Here is a 23370-nt window from a genome sequence, read left to right as displayed (position 1 = left end):
TGCCAAAAAGTCACATAGCCCCCACACACAGAGTCCCGAAAAGGATGGGTAGCAGGCTCCGTTGAAACAACCAGTCCACCACTGCGGACCGCTCTCGGAGCAGGAGCCTGTCATTCCTCGAGTTTAGAAGTGTCCTTTCCATCACTACACCCACTCCCCACCACAGTCTGCGTCCCAGTTCCAACACTTTACCACGAAATCCTTAATAAAGAAAACAGTGTTAATGAACAAAGTTTCATTTATTTTATTTTTAAAGGTGTGTTGGAAGGCGGGGAAGGGGGTTGGTAACTGGAGAGGATAGTCAACATTAACTGGGTAAAGAAACAGGGGCAGGTTCAGCTTCTGAATAAACAAACTTAATAGTCACAGGTTACCCTGCTCACTCTGGAACCTAGCTTTCAAAGCTTCCTGGATGCACAGTGCGTCCCGCTGGGCTCTTCTAATCACCCGGGTGTCTGGTTGGGCGTAATCAGCAGCCAGGCGATTTGCCTCAACCTCCCACCCCGCCATAAACGTCTCCCCCTTGCTCTCACAGAGATTGTGGAGCACACAGCAAGCTGCAATAACAATGGGGATATTGGTTTCGCTGAGATCAGAGTGAGTCAGTAAGCTTCTCCATCTCTTCAGACGTCCAAAAGCACACTCCACCACCACTCTGCACTTGCTCAGCCGGTAGTTGAAGAGTTCTTTTTCACTGTCCAGGGCGCCTGTATAGGGCTTCATGAGCCAGGGCATTAGCGGGTAGGCTGGGTCCCCGAGGATCACTATAGGCATCTCCACATCCCCAACAGTTATTTTGTGGTCCGGGAAGTAAATACCTTCCTGCAGCCGTCTAAACAGACCAGAGTTCCTGAAAACGCGAGCATCACAAACCTTGCCCGGCCATCTGACGTTGATGTTGATAAAACATCCCCTATGGTCCACCAGTGCTTGCAGCACCATTGAAAAGTAGCCCTTTCGGTTAATGTACTGGCTGGCCTGGTGCTCCGGTCCCAGGATAGGGATGTGAGTTCCATCTATAGCCCCACCGCAGTTTGGGAATCCCATCGCAGCGAAGCCATCTATGATCACCTGCACGTTTCCCAGGGTCACTACCTTTGAGAGCAGTAGCTCAACGATTGCATTGGCTACTTGCATCACAGCAACCCCCACGGTAGATTTGCCCACTCCAAAGTGATTCGCGACTGACCGGTAGCTGTCTGGCGTTGCAAGCTTCCAGAGGGCTATGGCCACTCGCTTCTGGACAGTCAGGGATGCTCGCATCCAGGTGTCCTTGCGCTTCAGGGCAGGGGACAGCAACTCACAAAGTTCCAGGAAAGTTCCCTTACGCATCCAAAAGTTTCGCAGCCACTGGGATTCATCCCAGACCTGCAGCACTATGCGGTCCCACCAGTCCGTGCTTGTTTCCCGGGCCCAGAATCGCCGTTCCACAGCATCAACATGACCCATTGCCACCATGATGTTTACAGTGCGGGGTCCCGTGCTTTGTGACAGGTCTGTGCCCCTCTCAGACTTCATGTCCTCACCGCGCTGCCGTAGCCTCCTCGCCCGATTTCTCAGCATCTGCCTCTGAAAAAGGTGGATGCTAAGATGCGCGGTGTTGACAACGGCCATAACTGCAGCAATGATCGCAGCAGGCTCCATGCTCGCAGTGCTGTGTAGTCTGTGCTGTCAATCACCAGAAAAGTACGCAAACTGATTGCCCGCCGGCGCTTTCACGGAGGGAGGGCAGGAGTGACGGTTGAATGACGACAGTTACCCAAAACCACCCTCGACACATTTTTTTACCCCAGCAGACATTGGGGGCTCAACCCAGAATTCCAATGGGCAGCAGGGACTGCGGGAACTGTGGGATAGCTGCCCACAGTGCACCGCTTCCAATGTCGACGCTTGCCCTGTTAGTGTGGACTCACAAAGTCGAATTACTGTCCTTAGTGTGGATACACACGTTTGACTTTGTAATATCGGTTCCACAAATTCGCTTTAAGTAAAATCGAACTACTCTCGTAGTGTAGACATACCCTTGCATTCATAACCTCATCCATCACAATCCATTGAAAATCCATAAACATCTCAGAACCTTCCTTTCCTGATTTGTACCTATTTAGGGACACACGTGATTCTGATTCACATACATATTTTCTAGGGTCTACTGAAGTTTCTGTGGATCTCTGTAATTCCTGCCATTTCTATGTTCATCAACTCCAGACAAGAAAAGATAGATCCCAAGAAAACCCTAGAGAATGAATCTTCCAAGAGCTTTTCTTTCTTTCTTTCTTCTATGAATGAAGTGCAAATAATGTTGTGTTTTAAAACTCCAGTCTCTCAGCTTGTATGTGATGTGGTTCCAAAAGACACCTCACGCTCATGCCCTGGCCTAACTAGGTCAAATATCCCAATATTCACTGTTAAGACATCTGACTGCATGGAACATCTGTCAAGCTTAGGGCTGGTGATCTTGAGGGTACTGGCTTCTCTATTTCTGTCTGAAGCTTTCAATAACCAAACTGTTGCAGGAACAGCTAGCTGAGAGGGGACATCCCCTGTGAAGCTGGGTGCTTCTGATTGGCAAATCTCTCTCGACAAGAGGCAAAATGGAGTTCTCTCCCCTATTAAGCAATGAGTAACTAAGTTTCTTTCTGCTGCTGGAAGCAGACAGCCAGTAGCAAGCCCCCTTTCCCCAAACACTGTGCCTGTCCATATTCAGTCACGTGTCTGGGTAGTCTCAGCCATGTGCAGACTGTTGGGGCCTGCAGTTAGTTGCCCAGGCATGACAGTCAGGGCTCTGTCCTGGTAACTCCTCCTCTATCCCAGCTGCCACGGTTGGTTGGAGTCTCTCAAAGAGGCTAAAACAGGTGGTTTCAGTTTCTGCAGCCTATGTGAAGCTATCTGTGTGAGCTGCTTCTCTCATGACCCCAACAGGGCAGGAGGACTACACCTATGCAAAGAATGTAATCCTCTATTGCAGGGATCGGCAATCTTTGGCATGCGGCCCGCCAGGGTAAGCACCCTCTCGGGCCGGGCCACTTTGTTTACCTTCCACATCCTCAGGTTCAGCCGATCGCGGCTCCCACTGGCCGCGGTTCGCCATCCCAGGCCAATGGGGGCTGCAGGAAGTGGCGCAGGCCGAGGGATGTGCTGGCCACCACTTCCCGATCCCTGTTCTATTGAATTTTATAGGTGTTTAGAGAAACTTCTGTAGAAATCGATTTAGTTTGCATAGAAACTTAACATTTTAATCCCTATATAGTTATAGATAACCTTTCCATCCAGAAGAATAGCAGAGAATGGGACACATTCACTTTAATTGACAGAATTTTTCTTAGGGAACCATTTTTAGAAATCTGGAGGTTTTCACTTCTATAGTATCATCTCCTTTGCTAGACCCAAAATCTCCACAAAGCACCCACACCTAGTAAGGGTTTTTTTTCTTTGCCTTTTGAACAAATACAATTCTAGTACTTCCAATGTGATTGCTAAACTGCATGCCTCTGTATACATGGTCGAGCTATTTGTTTTACAACCTGCATTATAATTATTAAAGAAGGGAGTCTCAATTAACTTAGTTCTGCAAAATACAGCCAGGTAGTTCTTTTAATGTTAAGGTCCAATGATCTTGTTCATTTGTATTCATTTCTCAGAGCACCTACGTTTTGTGTGCCTGCTGTCATCCATTGTATTTCTAAAGTGAGATTTATCCGTACTTCACTGTGGAAAAAGTGCAGTTGCATACCACAACAATATCAGGCATAGCAATTCTAGCCTTAGCCATATGAAAACAAATCGAAGTTGTTAAACAGAGTCTTATACAAGATCAGAGCTAAAGAAGAGTTGCAGGTTTTCCATCTTTATTGTATGTTATGTGTTACAGGCAATGCAGTAGTTGAAAAAAGGTCTCCAACTTTCTGTAATGACTTGCAAGTACTCATTGTAAGTCAATTGCCTCATCACTGGGTTAAATGTAATGGAAATAACTGTTTCTGTACATGATTTTTTTCTTTGTTGTTAAAGCAAACCTTTACTTTACAGTGCAGGATTGCATGGATAATGTTCTTGCCACATTGTGGTAGTCAGATAGTTGCAAGGATTGCAGTGAATCAGGGCCTCTGCACTAGAGAATATGTGTGGAGGAAAATATGCTTGGTGTACTCAGGCAGCTCGCACCATGTTAATGTTGCACTGTTTTTATATTATAGTAGAAATAGCCAATACATTTATGTATAAGATGAGGGACATTCAATGGTAAAACATGAGAGTTCATTATGAAACACAGAAATCATTTTTCCACACAAGTACATGAGATGGATAACTAGCAGGAGGATAGTAACAGAACCACTACGTATCATTGTTAAAAGCTGCTAGGGTCTCTCAAAATGGTGTTGTCCAACTGATGAACACAGACAAAAGAAAGATACCTGCATTAATTCTGAACCAAGGAGACATTTGCATCTTCTGTTATTTAAGATGCTAAATTATAGCATCACAGTTAAGGTTGATTCAGACAGTCATCAAACCATATGGCGTTCCTTACAACAATGACCCAGCAAGTGTTTGTGAGAAATACTTGAACAGTACAGCCTGTGCCGTGCCTATTGATGTGAATAAATGCCTGGCTTCATTTACCAGTGCTGTCATTCACACTACGTTAAATTCACTTATGATAAAATTTGTTTTCTACTACATTTGTCAAACTTTTTAAGGACTCCTTATCTCTTTATTTTTAAATACTGTCAAAGCCTCCTTAGTTTAGGAAGTAATAATTTAGATTTTCACCTGTACATGTGAATTTTCCGTGACAATTATGAGAAATTGGCAAACCAGTTCAGATTAACCTAAAAAATATTATCAGAAACTTTTGTCATTTTTTCTTTGTTTAGGAAAAGTTTAGTCTCCATCTCCAAGACAGAGATGAAGCAGGTGTCACTAAAATTACTCATTTCCACCATCTCTGCCAATAAGGCCCCCCACCAGCCTGTGCTCTCTGCACTTAGGAGAGAGCACATTATGGGAAAAGTTTCTGCTGAGCCCTCGCTTGCGTTCAACTCAGTACTCTTGTGATCTGGGGTACAGAAACCACTCTGGTGTGAATAGATAGTGCACAATGCACTTGATCTGAATGAAGTATCTGCATAGTCTAATGTAGCCTTCTGGAGGTGTTATACTCTAGTACTGTCATTGCAACTGGGGAGATCCAAGAAAAGAAGCTCTCAGAAGAGAGAGAGAAGATTTCCTAGTGTCTTCCTCTCACCACCTACCCCTCCAGATACTTGGAGGATGGGAGGAAACCTTTAGATCACTCAATGAAGTCAGAAAAGACCAATGAAGTCAGAGAAGACCAATCAGGGGAGGAAGCCAGAGGCATCCCCCAACCAAATGGCCAATACTGATGGTTGGAGGTGTCTAGGGTGAGAGCAACAGACTTTGCGGAGAGAATCAAGTCTGTCTGGATAATTCTGGTAAATTTTAGGATGTGTATCTCAACCTTTTGAAATTCACCCATCACTATAAACCAGATGTTTTACAAATGCCACCCACTTGCCTCAATGGGTGGGGCTAGCAGTGAAGGAAGGAGACAGTCACTAAGGGACATTAGGTAGGCCCTGCCCTGGGAAGTCTCTGGCACACAATGGCCAGCTGTGTGGGGTGGGGAACACAAACTGATTGGCCAGCATTCCCCAGCTACCAGGATTTAACCTGGTGTGGGAGCCATGCAGAGCCTTTTTTGTCTCTATTCCAGCAGCTGAACCCTACCCACACTGAACTAGGAATGGGAATGCTGCCTGACAGATGCTGCAGGTTAGCTGATCCTGGGGTGCTGGAACAATTTGTATAGTGGGGGTATTGAGAGCCATTGAACCAAACTGTACACCCTATATATGATGGAAACCACTTTACTCCTGGGGGAATTCTGTGCCAAAAATAAAAAATTCTGCACCAAAAAAATAAAAATTCTGTGCCTAATATTTTAAAATTCTGCAAAATTCTGCATATTTTATTTGTCAAAATAACACAGTATAATCACTCTCGTTTCAATTATTTCTGTAATTTATTTAAACTACAATATAATGGATGAAGAATGGGAGTGGGGAGCACTGGAGGAAATCCCCTTGCCTAATAGTAATAGAGCTAGGTTTGACCCTTTATTTATAGTTATTAGTCAACAAATATATGCAGCCATATGCTCACTGTTACATCAAAAGCAATTGAAGAGCAAGTGAGGGGTGGGGAATCTAACTCACAATTTATATTGGCTACTGAACAGCTCCAGAAAGGTCAGTAGCAAACAGGTCATGGAGCACATTTTGATAGGAAATTTTTTCAGTCCAAAAATTTAGACCAGTTCTAATCACTAAAGCACCATAAGCATTAATAAGGCCATACTGTCCTTCACAGCACTCCTTCACAAGAACCTATCCCATGCCTACCTCCACAGAAACACCCTGAAGCCCAGCTCCTCCATGCCGAGCATGCCGCAATAGCGAGTGAGAGGGACAGAGTGTCTCTCTGTCTCACACACCTGCACAGCTGCCATCCCCTCCCCCCCAGGTGGTGATTTTTGTTTTTACCGGCTGCTCTGGGCGCCCAAACCAACCTTCCTGTGCTGACGGGGAGGGACTTGTGACCACTCTTGTGCCTTCTCTTTGCTTTCCTGTCAGAAGTCATTTTTCTGCAGGCATGCAAAATAAATCTGCATGGGACATGAATTCTGCACACATGCAGTGATGCAGAATTCCACCAGAAGTACTACTGCAAACCAGGGGTATGGCAGCATCCCCAGCACCCCTACTTCCAGTACCTATGAGCTGACCACCCATTTGAAGTTCAGGAAGGAATTTTTTTTCCAATGGGCCAATTGGCAGAGGACCAGAGAGTTTTTTGCCTTCCTCTCAGCACCTTCAAGCCACAGTCAGTTAGGTAGGAATGTGCTTAGTGCCTAACTGAGATACTTGGGGTGAGTCAGTTATTTATTGCAACTTGCATTCAGTTTCCAGTGTGGTTAAAATAAAATGAAAAGTTCCCAGAGGTAAAAGACCTGGGATTTTGGTGATGGGTCTTGGGCTCATATGATAGGGCCTTCACAAGCCAAGCCAGATCTCGTGGCCCTTGCAGGCCAAGGTCCCCACCCCTCTGCACCCTTTGTTCCCCTTGTGGGATGGGGAGGAGGGTGCTAGGACTCAGAAATAGCTAAGTCCGGGTGTGGGGGCTAGGCTGAGTAGAGCCTACCCTGAGTTCTGGGTTATATGTAACTCCCACACTGAAACCAATTAAATGTCTGGTATAGGAGGGTATGGGTGATGGGCAGGTAGCACTCCTCACCTGTGTGAAAGTTTAATCAAGTTGAAGCCTGCAGCTCAAAATCCATCCATTTTTCTGTCCTCATTTTGCTGCTTTGTCCACATCAACTTCTTATTTGCTCCCTTTCTTTGCAGTAATATTTTTTTTCATGATCCTATCTTATTTATTGTTTTATCATGATATTAATTTAGAAGTACATTTACGTTTGTTTTTCCTTTAAAAAAAAAACTGAAACAAACCTATCAATAGATTATTGGAAGGCGGTCTATGACAAATCACAGAATGGTATCACTCTAAGAACAATTAGGAATGATCCTGTGAAGAACCTAGAACAGTTCTGGAGCAGGGCATTCTAACAAATAGCAGCCCAATAACTTTTAAGTAAGGCATGAAGATAAGACATCTCCAGGAGTGTACCTTTTTCATAAAAGTACTATTTTATGCTCCCCATATGCTGCAACAGATCAGATTGGAAGATAATCAGGAAGTTACACTAGATGATCATAATGGTCCCTTATGGCCTGAAAAACTATGACCTTATTTAAAATCTAATACCAATTTAAAAGGATATTTAATCAACTGAATTGTTGGAAAGTTCTTAATATGAAATACCCACCTTGCTGCTGTGTTCAGTTAAAGTGCTGAAGCTCTGTGAAATGTTGCAATGTTAAAACATTGATTCTCTACATAGGAGCCATATATCAGTGATATTGTGATCTGCCGATATGTACATTAGAGAGTGATAAATATACGATATATCATCAGATATCTGATATACAATAAGGCCAGGTCTACACTACCCCCCAAATTCGAACTAAGGTACGCAACTTCAGCTACGTGAATAACGTAGCTGAAGTCGACATACCTTAGTTCGAACTTACCGCGGTTCAGACGCGGTCCACACGCGGCAGGCAGGCTCCCCGTCGACTCCGCGGTACTCCTCTCGCCGAGCTGGAGTACCGCAGTCGACGGCGAGCGCTTCCGGGATCGATTTATCGCGTCCAGACCAGACGCGATAAATCGAACCCAGAACTTCGATTGCCAGCTGTCGAACTACCGCGGTAGTGTAGACCTGGCCTAAGAGTCATAATTGCATCAGTGTTATTCATATTATTATACTGTACTTAGCACTAGATAGAACTTGATGGTGTGTGCAAAACTTTGACTCTTTAAAAAAGATTTTTGGGTTTAATGAAACTTCCAAGTATCATAAAATATATTTTGCCTTAAACTATTGTCTTCAAATGGAAATCTCATTTAAAAGCAAACAAAAAATCCTCATATTCATACTAAATGGAAGCTTTCAGCCAGTTTCTGCCATCCTTACTGATGTTGAATATTGTCCTGCTTCTCAAGCAGCCCCATTGAAATTGGGGGGCAACTAGTGAAGTGTTACTCAGCATGAGTGAAGGAATCAGCATCTCACCATTGGAAAGGAAACAATAAAGATTCTTACTTGAAAGTAATTTCTTACCTTGCATTTAGAATCACTCAGGGAATAATATTAAAAACATGAACACACATTTTGCTAGAGCTAGAGAATTTTGTAGATTTGAGTTCTCCTCTAAATCTAGAACCCACCATTTTTAATTATATGTTAGATCTGGTAATATGAATACTCTCAACTCTAACTGTACTTTGTGTAGCTCATGAAACATACAACTGTTTTGACATCATTATGGTCTCTGCTTAGAGAAGTGATGCCTTGTAGTCATGCAATTTTTCATCCTGATGGTGACATGCATAAGAAAAACAAAAAATATATAGATAGGAATAGCAACAACATTTGTAACAGTGTGTTACTGCTGGGAAGACCTGAATTTAACGACAACCTTTGAAATTCACTTACTGTCATGATTTATGTTCTCCATCAGCATCAATCAACTTAGCACGAACATGATATACCCCAGATATGACACTATCTGCTGAGGAAGAATAAGACAAACAGCAGGCTTACCATTATCAGTCTTTGTTGTACGTTACAATTAAGTTACAAAACTGCACAGGTGTCTGCTTCAATGAGAATTCCACTTGGACAGAGTGTTTATATCTATCATAGATCTTTGTACAGGGTGGACAGAAATATTTAGATGCAAACCTAGACGCCAGTTTGATTCAGAAAGGAGATCTTCCATCCCCATAATCTTTTTCTCAACATGGCAGGGAAGAAACCAAGTGTCACCCTCATGTAAAAGCACTGTCCTTTAAGAACACAGTGGAGGATCGTGAATAATCATGCAACGTGAGAATTTCACAGGATTTTCTGAGCTCTGCAATGTCAGATGCTTAACTCTATGGAAAAATAGCTAAATAACTAGCTGGATAGAAAAGCCATATTTGTCTGTTATATACAATTGTTGTATTGACAAGTGCAAGTGCTTTGAACATCTTGCCCAGGATATGGTAATATCTTTGAATAAATGAGCTATCCCTTTTCTGATGTCTTTAAGAGTTGCCTGCCAAAGGCTGAGGACGCTCTATGGTGCTCCCCATATCATAGGAGCAAGTTGACATAAAGGGCTAGAGAAGCATAAAGGCCACATGGTTGCTCTAACTTGTACCAGCTAGAAAGGTCCATAGGATTGGTTGAGTGTGTAGCACTCCATCCCGTGGAACATCCCCAGCTGGCTGAGACATGGCCTTTGAACCAGGAAACCCTTCAGCAGTGGGGGAAACCTCAGATACTCCCTGGAAGTCACTTTTTCCACCTTTCTGGCAGTACAAAATGAATTTAGCAAGGTTCAGGATTTGGCCCATAAATCTCTAAATCACAAATCTAGGACCTAAACCTGCAGGGAGTGGGAGATGCTGGGTAGCTAGTAGGAGCCACTCTGCACCTCAGAGTTTCAGGTCTTTGTAGCATAAAACGAATAACCCACCAATTCCATTATGCCTATGTCCATGGGCCTGAAGAGTCAGATAGACCTCCTCACTAGAATAGGACTTCAGAAGCAAATAAGTAGGATGAAAGTTCAAATTCCAAAAGTAAAAACTATCACTTAAAAGTGTTGTTTGATCTTCCTATTTCTGTCAGTAGTTGAACACAGATTTGTGTCATTATTTTTGATGTTTCAGCTGTCACACTACGATCTTACCTTAAGAAAGAAAAAGACAGTTTGATTTATTGACAGTTAATTAACAGTCTAAGGAATGCAGAAGCTTAGGGAATATTTAAAATGTCAGTGTGAACTATCAAGGGAGAAAATCTTGTTAAAATGCATAGAATTCCTGCCCTGAAAGTTGAATATTCCTGCGGGATTTTTAAATTCTGTTGTTCTTTAAATGTCTATTATATTGTTATGCTGATGTTGCTATTATGTGAAGTGATGAGTTTTTTATATCTGCTCAAATAACACATGGAAATAATACAGAGAAGAGGAAATTCACTAAACAAGACACTGTAACTGCTACCTCATTAATAAGTAAACAAAATGGGGCTTGCCAGCTTGAGTTATTTTCTGGGAATTCAATAAAATACGTCTGTAATGTTATGTTTTTTCAGTGTTTTTCATTCTCATAAGGTCTTCAATCAAACAGTGTCTTTTTTCATCAAGTTCAGCCATTTGTGGAGGTCCTGAACAATGCCCCTATACTACTTTTTCCCTAATGCAGGGTGTTGTAATATATAGGTAGGGGGTTAAATGGCATACTTAAGTCTTACGGGATGTGCTGCTCCTCACACCATGACACATGTGCCTGGGGCCTAATCCAATGCCCACTGAAAGTTAATAGAAGAATGTCTGTTGCTTTCAGTGGGCATTGGATCAGGTCTAGGTTAAATTACAGTAGCATGGTGGAGGGGGAGCTTTAGTGTGGGCTGTGGAGGATCAGGGTATGCCTGCTGGGTTCTTCTGGCTCTACAAGCCTAAACGCTGGAATAGAGATTGCAGTGACTGTATAAAAGCCTCATGGCATACCTGCACTTTGGGAGATGAATAGTCTCTCCTCACCCATGTTTATTCCCCTTCAACATGCCAAATTACTCAGGTTTTCTGCTGTGTGGGGTGAATTTCTCATCAAAAAAATCAGACACACATGAAGTTTTACATATAAGGAACTCCAAGACATTAAAAGCCATTTATTTATTTCTTTGTATCTATCATCCTCTCATCTCAAATTCCATAATTCTTAAAGCTGACTTCCTAATTTCCTGTAACATTTCTCTCATGCCTGTTTAATCTGCACCTGCTGCTAATGCTCTCCCTTTGTCATGGACTAGATAGAGGATGCCAGTCTTATGTCAATTGGCATGAAAGGCTCCCAATGCAGCTTAATTTGTCATCCAGAGAGATAATTAGATTTAACTGTGGGATGCTTACTATCTTTTTAACTGCACTACTGGCTGAGAGCTCACTTGCTAAAGGTACCTAGAGGTTAATTTCACTGGAGAGATGTGTCTCCACCATTAAAAAGGAATGTAGAAACAGGGAAGCTGCCTCCTACAAAGGGTAAAACTCATCTGTGCATCTCTTTTGGTTCTGTAGCTTGGTTTCTATAAAATGCAAAATGAAAAAGAGAAATTTATTAGTTCAGATCCTCAGCTAGTAGGAATCAGAGTAACTCGGGATACCGCACTGGGGCTACACTGATTTACACTAACTGATGTTCTGATTCTTTATTTATAAACATATGTATTGGGGTGTTTGCTGAGTGCAGGGTCACCAGCTATTATAAACTTTCTGTAAGTTTAATTGATCTACTTAAAAAGAAGATTCCTTGGTTATTGAAGTAATCGTATCAAAGGGACTTTTGAGATGCACATCTTTTGTGTATCTATACATCTCTGTTTTGCTTTTACTGATAAGAGTCTGCCTTTACTCAAAGTGAACTGAAAAGCAGCCAGCTTGAAACTGACAAGAAAATTGGCATGTTTACAATAATCTAAATACTTTTTGAAGTTTAGGTTGAACTAGATCTATCAAAGAAAGTCCTGTCATTTGGCTACCTCCCCCCCCCTCCCCGCTGCGGGTTTTGGATGCTTGGGTATTTCAATGACTGTCAGGAGTGCCTGCCATATGCAAAATTTAGAATAGTTTTGTTTTGATTGAACTAGTATATCAAAGAGAGTCCTTAAGAAGCTTTCTCACTGTGTGTCTGTGGTTTGCTTTCTGTGTAGAAAATAGAATTCATTGATTAATGCCAATTATAATACATGTTGCAATCAGATTTATATGAAATGAGTTCAACATGATTAACGTTAGGGCAATAACTACCCAGAGGAATTAAGGGTGATTTTTAATTTCTCATGAAGTGTCACTGGCATAAAAAATACTAACATTATTAGTAAAATGGCTTTCATGCTGTCCTTTTCTTGATTTTGCTGAAAATGCCAGTGAAGAGTTAAAAAAGGATAAGTGGTGATAAGGAGTCAGGCAGGGTGAGTGAAATGCTACAACTGTAGCTAAAACCATAGTACCAATGCACATAGATGCACATTGTGGCAAACTTTTCATGAGGAACCACATCACTTTCCCTGGAATGCTGTCAGTCACACCTAGAGTAAGAGAAATTCTGCCATTACATGATGTGGGGTGTTTACTAATGGTTTACTCTAACAATGTGTTCACAGTAACAGAGAAGATCTTATAACATAAGAATGGCCATACTGGGTCAGACCAAAGGTCCATCTAGCCCAGTATCCTGTCTTCCAACAGTGGCCAATGCCAGGAGCCCCAGAGGGAATGAACAGAAAAGGTAATCATCAGTGATCCATACCATGTCCCCCATTCCCAGCCTCTGGCAAGCAGAGCTAGGGACACCATTCCCGCTCATCCTAGCTAATAGACATGGGTGGACCTATCCTCCATGAATTTATCTAGTTCTTTTTTGAACCTTGTTATAGACTTGGCCTTCACAACATCCTCTGGCAAATAGTTCCACAGATTGTGCGTTGTGTGAAGAAATGCTTCCTTTTGTTTGTTTCAAGCCTGCTGCCTATTCATTTCATTTGGTGGCCCCTAGTTCTTGTTTTATGAGGAGTAAATAACACTTTCTTATTTACTTTCTCCACACCAGTCATGATTTTATAGACCTCTGTCATATCCCCCCTTAGTGATCTGCTTTCCAAGCTGAAAAGTCCCAATCTTATTAATCTCTCCTCATATGGAAGCTGTTCCATACCCCTAATAATTTTTGTTGCCCTTTTCTGAACCGTTTTTATATCTTTTTTGAGATGGGGCGACCACATCTGCATGCAGTATTCAAGATCCGGGCGTACCAGGGACTTATATAGAGGCAATATGATATTTTCTGTCTTATTACCTGTTCCTTTTTTAATTGTTCCCAACATTCTGTTTGCTTTTTTGACTGCTGCTGCACATTGAGTGGATGTTTCCAGAGAACTATCCACAATGACTCCAAGATCTGTCTCTTGAGTGGTAACAGCTAATTTAGACCCCTCCATTTTATATGTATAGTTGGGATTATGTTTCCCAATGTGCATTACTTTTCATTTATCAACATTGACTTTCATCTGCCATTTTGTTTCCCAGTCATTTAGTTTTGTGAGATCCCTTTGTAGCTCTTCGCAGTCTGCTTTGGACTTAACTATCTAGAGTAGTTTTGTATCATCTGCCAATTTTGACACCTCACTGTTTACCCTTTTTTCCAGACCATTTATGAATATGTTGAATAATACTGGTCCCAGTACAGACCCCTGGGGGGACACACCACTATTTACCTCTCTCTGTTCTGAAAACTGACCATTTATACCTACCCTTTGTTTCCTATCTTTTAACCACTTACCAATCCATGAGAGCACCTTCCCTCTTATCCCGTGGCAGCTTACTTTGTGTAAGAGGCTTTGGTGAGGGACCTTGTCAAAGGCTTTCTGAAAATCTAAGTACACTATATCCACTGGATCCCCTTGGTTCACATGATTTTTGACCCCCTCAAAGAATTCTAGTAGATTAGTGAGGCATGATTTCCCTTTACAAAAACCACATTGACTCTTCCCCAACAAATCGTGTTCATCTATATGTCAGACAATTATGTTCTTTCAAACAGTTTGTCCGTTACTGAAGTCATGCTTACTGGCCTGTAATTGCCGGCATCACCTTTGGAGCCCTTTTTAAAAATTGGCGTCACATTAGCTATCCTCCAGTCATTTGGTACAGAAGCTGATTTAAATGATAGATTACAAACCACAGTTAGTAGTTCAGTAATGCTTACTGTGGCCGCATTTCCAGTTACCAGATTGGTAGCCAACCCATTCTTTTGCTCTTAAACTATACACCCATCTTGTTATAGACCATTGCACTGTGTTAGTAAAAATGCGATTACATTCTTTTTGCACTATTACATGTTACGATCTGTGCTGTACACTCACATCATCTTCCCTATTCCCTGTATGGTGAATTTGTGCTTTCTGCATTATTGTCCAGTCCATAGTTAGCCCATAGTCTAGAAAAAATAGTTTTCTCTAATACTCCTTTTCAGATGTCGAACTATGCCTGGGCAGGGCGAAATCAGGGGAAACAGTGGTGGAGTTCCATAGCAAACCTGACATGCAAATCAGTCATCTGACCTGGATACAGGAGCTAAAGACTAATAAATCTAGAAGGTGGTTCCCTCTGTGGTTTCCTTCAGGATAGCTAGTACTCATCTGTATCCACAGTTTTATCTGGTAAAGCAAATGATTAGAGATCTTGGGGCCAAAACAATCTCACCCTATTCTCAAACTTTAACTGGGTAAGAAGCCCAGCTCGCTGGTGTGGAGCCAGGAGTGGAGTGTGAGTGCCTAATGGACCACTTCTGGTAAGCAGAACTGCTGCTTCTAGATTAACTGAATGCTGGGTAAAATGGCGTGATGCTGATGTAAGCAAGATGGTAGCCACGAAAGTTGGAATCCACTAACGAGTGTGTAACCACACATCTGCTGAATCAGCTAGCCTTGAAAATTGATATCTTTTTTTTAATCAGGCTAGCTTATCGCAATGGCCCCTTCTGATCTTGGAATCTAGAAGTGTGAAAATAATATTAATAACGAGATATAGGAGATGGAGGACAATTCCTTTTCCTTGACTGCCACTTTACAATACAATCGTTATTCTGAAACCTCCAGTCTGGTTAGCTAAGAAATAATTAAACATGAAACAACATCACAAAGTTTTTGTTAATTTGAATGAAAAAGCTGACAGTGTCTCAGACTTCGTTTTCCCTGTTTGCCTAGTAGCCTAATACTCAGTTATTGTCCTTCTAACTTGCCTTTTAACTCCCCTCACACATGCTCTACTGGATCTAGCCAGGCCACCAGTTACATATAGTGTAAATTACATGTTCAGCAGTACCATGTAGAGTCTACATTCATTTGTGAAGCATTTGTAATACTATTGCATAACAGAGGATATGCAAAAATAAGTTGCACTTTGTAAATAGTGAAGCAGAGAGAGCTTAGGAAAATTCACTTAGTAAATGCTGGATTTTTCTCCCTCCCTCCCTCCTTCCTGTTTTCTAAGTTCTGCATCTTGATTAATCCTTAAAGTCAGCAGATATTTCCAAGATTGGAAAAAATAAGCATATCTATGTTACATTTGTTCTGTCTCATATAATGACACTGCATTTTTTGCTTGGAATCATTTTACTTAACGTTATAAACGAAAATCAATCTTCTTTTTTTAAAAAAATACTTTAAAAGACACTTCATGAGGTCAGATTTTCAGCTGGAGTAAATTAGCATAGTTCCATTTATTTCAAATGAGCTACAGCAGTTTATCCCAGTTGTTAATCTGGGGCATGTTAGGGTCAGTTCCGTCAACAGAAAGTTCATTATGTCAGAATAATTTTTCCTCATAAATTGTGTTGGAATACTGATTTTTTCATTACAGTGAGCATTTCGGAGTCTGTGGCTAGCTGTGTCCAATTTACAGGCAGCTGAACTAAACAAAATTTATATTTATTATTTATTTACTTGTTTATTATTTATACTATTACAGTGGTACCAGGAGGCTCCAGTCATGATTGGGCTCCAATGTGCTGTACAGACATATATTAAGATAGCTCTTGTCCCAAATAGCTTACAACCTATTTTACGACCAGATGCAATGACTGGGTATAATAAGTATTTAGAAGAAATGGGTTAGGGAGGATGAGTAATTAGAATGTGTTCATACAGGCAAACTATGTTCACAGCAATATAGCTGAGGATTTTCAAAACAGTCGAACTGGAATTCATTGGAAGTTGGGTGCCTAACTCCCTTACGCTCAAATTATCAAAGCTCCCTATCTAAGTCCCTATTGGATGTTGTATATTTGTTATTGGAATCAAAATCATTTATATATGAATGGATAAGAAGAGGTACAATTTAAAAATTATGCTTAATTTTCCCACTTTTTTACTGAAAGAATAATCTGCATGGACATGTTTTTCATTTTAAAAAAATGATTGAAGCTATACTAATTTTACATCAGCTGAGATTCTGGCCTAGATTGTCATCACAAGATTCTATAGTTTGAGGATAAAACATCTCTTTGGTTTGAAACTTGAAATACAACTTCTCAGCCCAAGAGAGAGAGAGAAAGTAGCTGTAAAACTTCCACGCAGAAAAACAGTTAGTTGTTCTTTGTCCGAAGAAGGCAAAATAACAAATATACCATTAAAAGTGCATGATTTTAATTTATCCCTGGGGCAGGTGTATGAAGTAGAGATGTTCTGTTGTGGTTGGGGGGGAGGGAAAGGGAGGGGTTGTTTGTTTTTTTGGTTTTTGTTTTGTTTTGGTTTTATTTGAGAAGTAACTTTTCTTCTTTCTCTAGTTTTTTATATAAGATTTCTTTCTGATTTGGCTTTAGAATTCTCGGCTTTGCAGCTTATTGTTTGTGAAGTTATTATTATTTTTGTATCGTAAATGTCATCAGGAAGATGTGACAGTTCCTAATGGCTTGTTTTTTGCTCATGATCATACATAGCTGCAGAGCAGAGTCAGAGTATGCTCTTCTGTGTCTTTAGCTTACCTCAGTGATATTTCCACTTGATTGTTAGATTCTACCAGTAAGTAACATTACTATTCTTGGATGGAACTGAACTGAAAGAGAGATTTCTCAGTGAAGGCAGTAAAGCCTTTCATGACAAGCTTGGATATCAAAAGTTCCATAGAATCTCCTTTTTTTGATACTTGTAGCTTTAGAAAAGCCAGATGTGCCTAAAATGTTAAAACTGAAACCTCTAACTATATTCCAATAACAGTGCACTTTAAAGGGTCCTCAGGATTTCCTCCAAGGAGCTGTATTGAAATGTCATCTCCACAAAGCTGTATAAAAGACCTCATGAAAGAAAAATCCATACCGGCAGTGTTCTTTATGCCTAGTTATTCACAAGAGGGTTTGTTTATGAGGGCATACCAAAGTGAGTGAAGACTTAACCTGCTCTGTGATTAAGTATAAAACTTTATAAGGCTTACATTTAAAAATGGACATTTCTTAAAGTGCCATAGCAAAATATCACAATAGAAAAATGTTACACACAAAACTCTGACTATGAAGTTAACCCAGAAAATCAAAATTTGTAATTGTGAAACAACTTCTCTCAGCTTTCCATTACAAAATGCTTTCCTCTGCATTGACAATATTTGTGCTGCTTGTTTTCTATAGTTTGACATGGCACCATTGCTAAATATATAGCAATAAAATATGCACATGGAAGAACTGAACTCACTGTGTTTGAACGAGACATTCACAGTCACAGCTTATATAATGTCCTACTTAAATAGCAACATAACATGGTTTTTACTCACAAAAGATACCCCTTAGTTTTATGAAGGTTTGACTATTTAAATTGTCCTTTAGTAATGCAGCTCTTGTACGAGAACCTTGTTGTCACCCTCTGTGTTGGGAGGGAATAAGAATCACTGTCAGTATTGTTTTTCTTCTTTTGCTTTGGAACTTCCTGATATGCAGCAGCTGGCAAAGTGGCCCCTAGCTAGGGTGACCAGACAGCAAGTGTGAAAAATCCGGATGGGGGGAGGTAATAGGAGCCTACATAAGACAAAGCCCCAAATATTGGGACTGTCCCTATAAAATAGAGACATCTGGTCACCCTACCCCTAGCATCCTGGGTCCTGCAAACTTTTCTGTCAAGGAGCTGGAACCTTAGACAAAGGGTCTCTATAAGGCTGATCCTGGCCTCTTATAGTTAAAAATCTGCTGGTTTTGCATCTGAGCACTTGCTACAGGGAATGGACAAATTGTACATCCTTGATGGAAGAATTTGTTGGAAACTACAAATGGAAACTTTGATGGAGGAAGCTTTTTTTTAACTAAAATAAATAGGACTGAAACACGTTGCCAGGTGGAAGTAGATGATTCTCCACAACTGCAATAGAGGTGTGTGAAATTGCCAATTTTCAATGTTGAAAAATTCTCATGCAAAGGAGTTTTTCCTCTTGTGAAAACTACCTTTCATTTCCTCCTTTCCCCCTGCCCACCCAAAAAAAATCCAATGCAAGAATTCCCCGGGACAGATCCTTATTTACACCAAGGGTCATTTACACTGATACACCCTTATAAGGCCCCTGTATGCTACCCAAGACGACTAAATGATCTTTACCATAAATGAGATTCAGGCCTGGTATGCTTTGCTTCTTGCAGATTCTAAAGCATTGATGGAGGTGAAAATCTTTACTCTGTTCCCCTGTACATTACTAAACATGAGACAGGGACTTGCATCTTCTATTGGCTTGTTTTTCTGCAGCTGGACTGACCAACGTATGAGTACAAGGGCTAAGGGAGTTGTGTAAAAAAATATTAAAAGCCCACAATCCAAGTAGGAGAGGGTTGACATAGAAGATTTTATAGTCTCTAGAGGCTTTCAGCTTTCTGTAGATATAGGCAAGTTCTGTATTTTAAATAGTGGCAGGATGTTCATTTAATGGAACGATGACACCCTTTTTCAAAAGTGATATGATGAATCAGGGGGCATTAGAGTAAGTAGTGCTGTTTTGTGGTTCCTGCTCCCGATGTCTAAAGTGTAACTAGCATACAGTCTGACTGCACCTGCTGTTTATTACACTCCAAATGATTGACCGCTATCTAGCCTACTTACTGTGATCCAAACAAACTGCTGACTTAGTATTATCTCCAAGTAAGTGAAGCAGGGATTCTGGAGACTGCTCAGTATGCTAGTCAGACATTCATGAACTGCATTACCCCATGGCTACCAGGACTGGGCAAAAATGATTGGTGGTGACTGGGAATTAATTGGGCCAATGTAATTACACATTGTTGCTTTCACCACAGATTTCCTGATCATATTTCTTTTATACTAGAACAACGATGGGGTAAAATGACAGATAGTAGTCCTCAAACTGAGTAGGGGAAACTTTTTTTTTTGGGCTGAGGAACATTAACAAATAACCTCTGACATTTTATTGCTTATTTAAGATAAATATTTAAATGACTAATGACTAATTAATTTTAATAAGATCTAATTATTTCAAGTGTAACAACATTTTTACTCCATGAAATTCATAAGAGATTCTAATAGAGAGGAATGAACCAGGGAGGGGGAAAAAGATGAGGCAGCAGAAACCAACTATACTCACCTTTTTTGAAATTGGGTCAAGTATGTCCTTCCTTTCCTACTATTGTTGAAATCCTTAACAGGGATTTTAACTGCTGGACCAGTTGCCATTTTCATATTATAAGCAACACACATATATAGTACATTGCATAGGGAATTTAGAATGTATTGTATTGCAATAAGGACAATTATGTTCAGAGAGATTTGCCAAATTATAGAGGGAATGTAAAAAGAAGGGGGAAGATCTAGCAAGTGCAGTTTCATATTAGCAGAGCTGCTCCAATTTAAATTTAGTTATCAATAACTAAAACCCAGCTAAAGTCATCTATATCAAGTAGATTTGCTAATGCCATACAGAATCTTAAAAGAATGTGACCCAAATTTCACTTTTGATACAATATAGGAAAGTTTGTGAATTATAAGTGAACATTTCCTAGCATTGTCCAATAGTCTTTTCATTTCCTCTCACTCCCTCTAATCCAGCAAATGCCAGGACACTTTGATAGTACCCATACTTTTTCCTGCTATGTTGAATCTATGAAGCTTTCCCCAGGATCGCTCATTACTCACCATGCTTTTCCGTGGCCTATCCAGTCCAAAGACATACCCATATTATTCCCAACAAAAACAAAAGTACAAGTTTGTAGAAACTGTTTATACTCATTACTAAGGCTATTTCATGCTAATTACTAAAAAGTTTTCATTTGAGGAAGTGTTTGGTTAGTTATCCTGAATGAGTTTTCTTGTCCCTCTCAACCCCTCATACCAAATTCAACAGTTCTCTCATTTCACACTCCCACAAATATTGAATAAAATGTCCCAAATTTCTCTCATAGAATTCAGCTGCACTTGCTGCACGGTGATCTTAAAATAAAACATACTATTGACGGTCTCGCTGAATAATACTGGTCTCCATTTTGTTTCCTAAAGCCAATGTGATATATGCAACTAACAACGGAAATGGCATGCAATGGTTTTTATTTTCATTTTCTTCTTAGTCAGGCTAGGGAGAAGCAAATCAGGCAAGAAAGCAAAGAGACTCAATGAAAAAAACAAAAACAAGAATGAAAGGGGAGCAAATCCTAGTGGTGCTAAAGATAATATTAACAAAGAGGGAAGGGAAGAGCTTGAGCAAAAAGAAGGATGAAAAAGGAAGTGAGGAGACAACAAAGGAAGGGAAAAAGAAAATAGGCAGAGGTTAATGCAGCTAATAAGCAAATCGATGCAACATAGAGCGGGGGACTTGACTTCGCTATTGATTTTTGGAAAGAGCTCAGATACTACAGTGATGGGTGGCAGTATAAAACTCTAAGAGAGATCCAGAATGGACAGTAGCATTAAAGAGGTGAGCAGGATAACTGGAAGAAAATGAGATCCAACCAAAGGAGCTGATAGTAGCTAAGGAAGAGAGATCACTGGGGGACAAGAGAAATAAGAGACATGTCTAGGGGAACTGACTACAGTACTTGAAAAAGCTGTGATAAACAGAGTAGGTGAGGGAATAGGGAGGAGAAAGGAAGTCAAAGATGAAAAAATCAGGTGACTTCTTTCATTGACTCTTCCTTTTCCCAGAGGGGAAATGAATATAACCTAATAAACAAGTGAGCATAAATGTACATCAAGTGTAATTTGGCAGAGCTATTTTCTGATGTACCAACCCTATTTTATTCTGTGAAGAAAATTATTGAAAAGTAAAGGCACAGTGCCACATTCTAATGTTTGGTCAATTGCATCACAGTTTGACCTCCATGCATGAGACAAAAGAGTTCATAAGTATTTGTGTACTAAAATGAAATACAGGATAATGGTAATTAATGTTGCTTGAAATTTTCATGATAAAAGTTTAAGTATCCAAAACTGAGATTGTCCTTAAAAATATTCTACAGTTGCTTGGGTGAAGGTACTTAAATTAACAATTTCTGTTTGTAAAATTAATAGCTTTATGCCATTTCATAAAGGCAGTGCTTGACAATTTACTACAGCTGTTTTATCCAAGATGATATAAAGCTCAATCCCCCTGCAGAAATCCCTCTGAGCTTTGAGCTAAATTTGAAGAGCTTTATCTTAGAAGCTTACAGTTCTGTTTGGGCTCTGGTACTTCAAGAATCTTCCAACAATCCTTAGTTTTATGCATTGCTACAACAGCAGACCATTTCAAATACTGCAGTTCCTTTATATACACCATATCAAAAGACAAACAACTGTGGAAAAACGACATTAAAATGAAGTTAAACTTCAGTTGTAAATCCACAAAAAGAGAGACTCTCAGTCAATGCCTTTCCTTGGTAATGGTGTATTCAGTTGTTGATATCTCTCATAAGTGTGTAGTAATGCAGGACAATGGGCAATGTTTTTTTTTTTTTTTTTTTGCAAATAGATTATTGTAGTACAAGCCTTGCACCAAATATTTATATTCACATTACTCAGTAAATTGCTAAAGGAAATAGGAGTTTTGTGGGATCCACTGATAGTGGTGGATCACAGATGCAAATACAGCAAGACATAAAATTATTTCTATAAAATCTTTTTCATGTCTTAGACAATCTAATTACAAATCAAATGAAATTGATTATTTTACATTGGGAACCATGATCAAATAGTAGAAACAAACGTAATCTTAGATTTAAAGGTTTCCCGCCCCTAAATGTGCATGAATCCCTTTTTCTTTTTCACTCTTGGGTCTTTCCCTCTCTTTGTTCCCAGGTTTCTTTTTCCTTCTGTTACTTTGCTCCTTCGTGATACCCACTTTTACTTTTCTCAAAGCTGTCAGACTCTTTCATTTTATTCTTAGGTGATACTAAATACATGTTCATAGAAACATATATCTTCTACAGGACCTATATTTCTTTCTTGTCTTCCTCTCTGCACTAGGGCTAACTCTCACAACTCCAAGACTTGGGGACTCTTTTCAGTCTTTGATACAAAACCCAGGGCTTCTCTTGTATAATCCATGCTTCAACCCTTGATATATGTCCCCTGTGCCTTAGTCCTTCCTGGCCTCTTTTTCTTCCTTTTCTGCCTCATCCTCTATAGGTTCCAAATAAGAGTGGTCTATTTATGGAATAATTTAATGTATAAATACCATACTACCATTTCAAGCTGCATCAACCCCAGCTAGTTACTGTGAATGCTGTAGTCAGCTATTCCTTTATGGAATAATGGCAAGGTGCAACTGGAAACACATAGCAAGTGTTTACTCCCATGTTATGCACACATACACACGAGCCATTCTATCCTGTAAAGCGAGAATTATTTGAATCCCTTGGTTCTTGAGTAATTTCTAGAATGAGATGATCCAGTTTGAATATCTATGGCAAACTGTAAAGTGTTTTGACATGCAGTACTATAATGTAAGGGAGAGCAGAACAATGCAAGAAGCAAAGAAAAAATGCAATATTTTGCTAACTTTTAAATTTAGCAACAAAGTTGGAGCATATAAGTCCTTCTTAAGAGTTGATTCTTTTGTGAGGACAATAATGTTATCAAAATACTTTGTTCTATTTTCCTGAAATGTTTCTGATTATTAAATTTGACCCAGTGGGTGACAGATCAAGACAAATATC

This window comes from Emys orbicularis, chromosome 3 (genome assembly GCF_028017835.1).
Source record: "Emys orbicularis isolate rEmyOrb1 chromosome 3, rEmyOrb1.hap1, whole genome shotgun sequence".
Taxonomy (NCBI): domain Eukaryota; kingdom Metazoa; phylum Chordata; order Testudines; family Emydidae; genus Emys; species Emys orbicularis.
The sequence above is the reverse complement of the archived record's forward strand: the minus strand, read 5'-3'. Positions refer to the sequence as shown.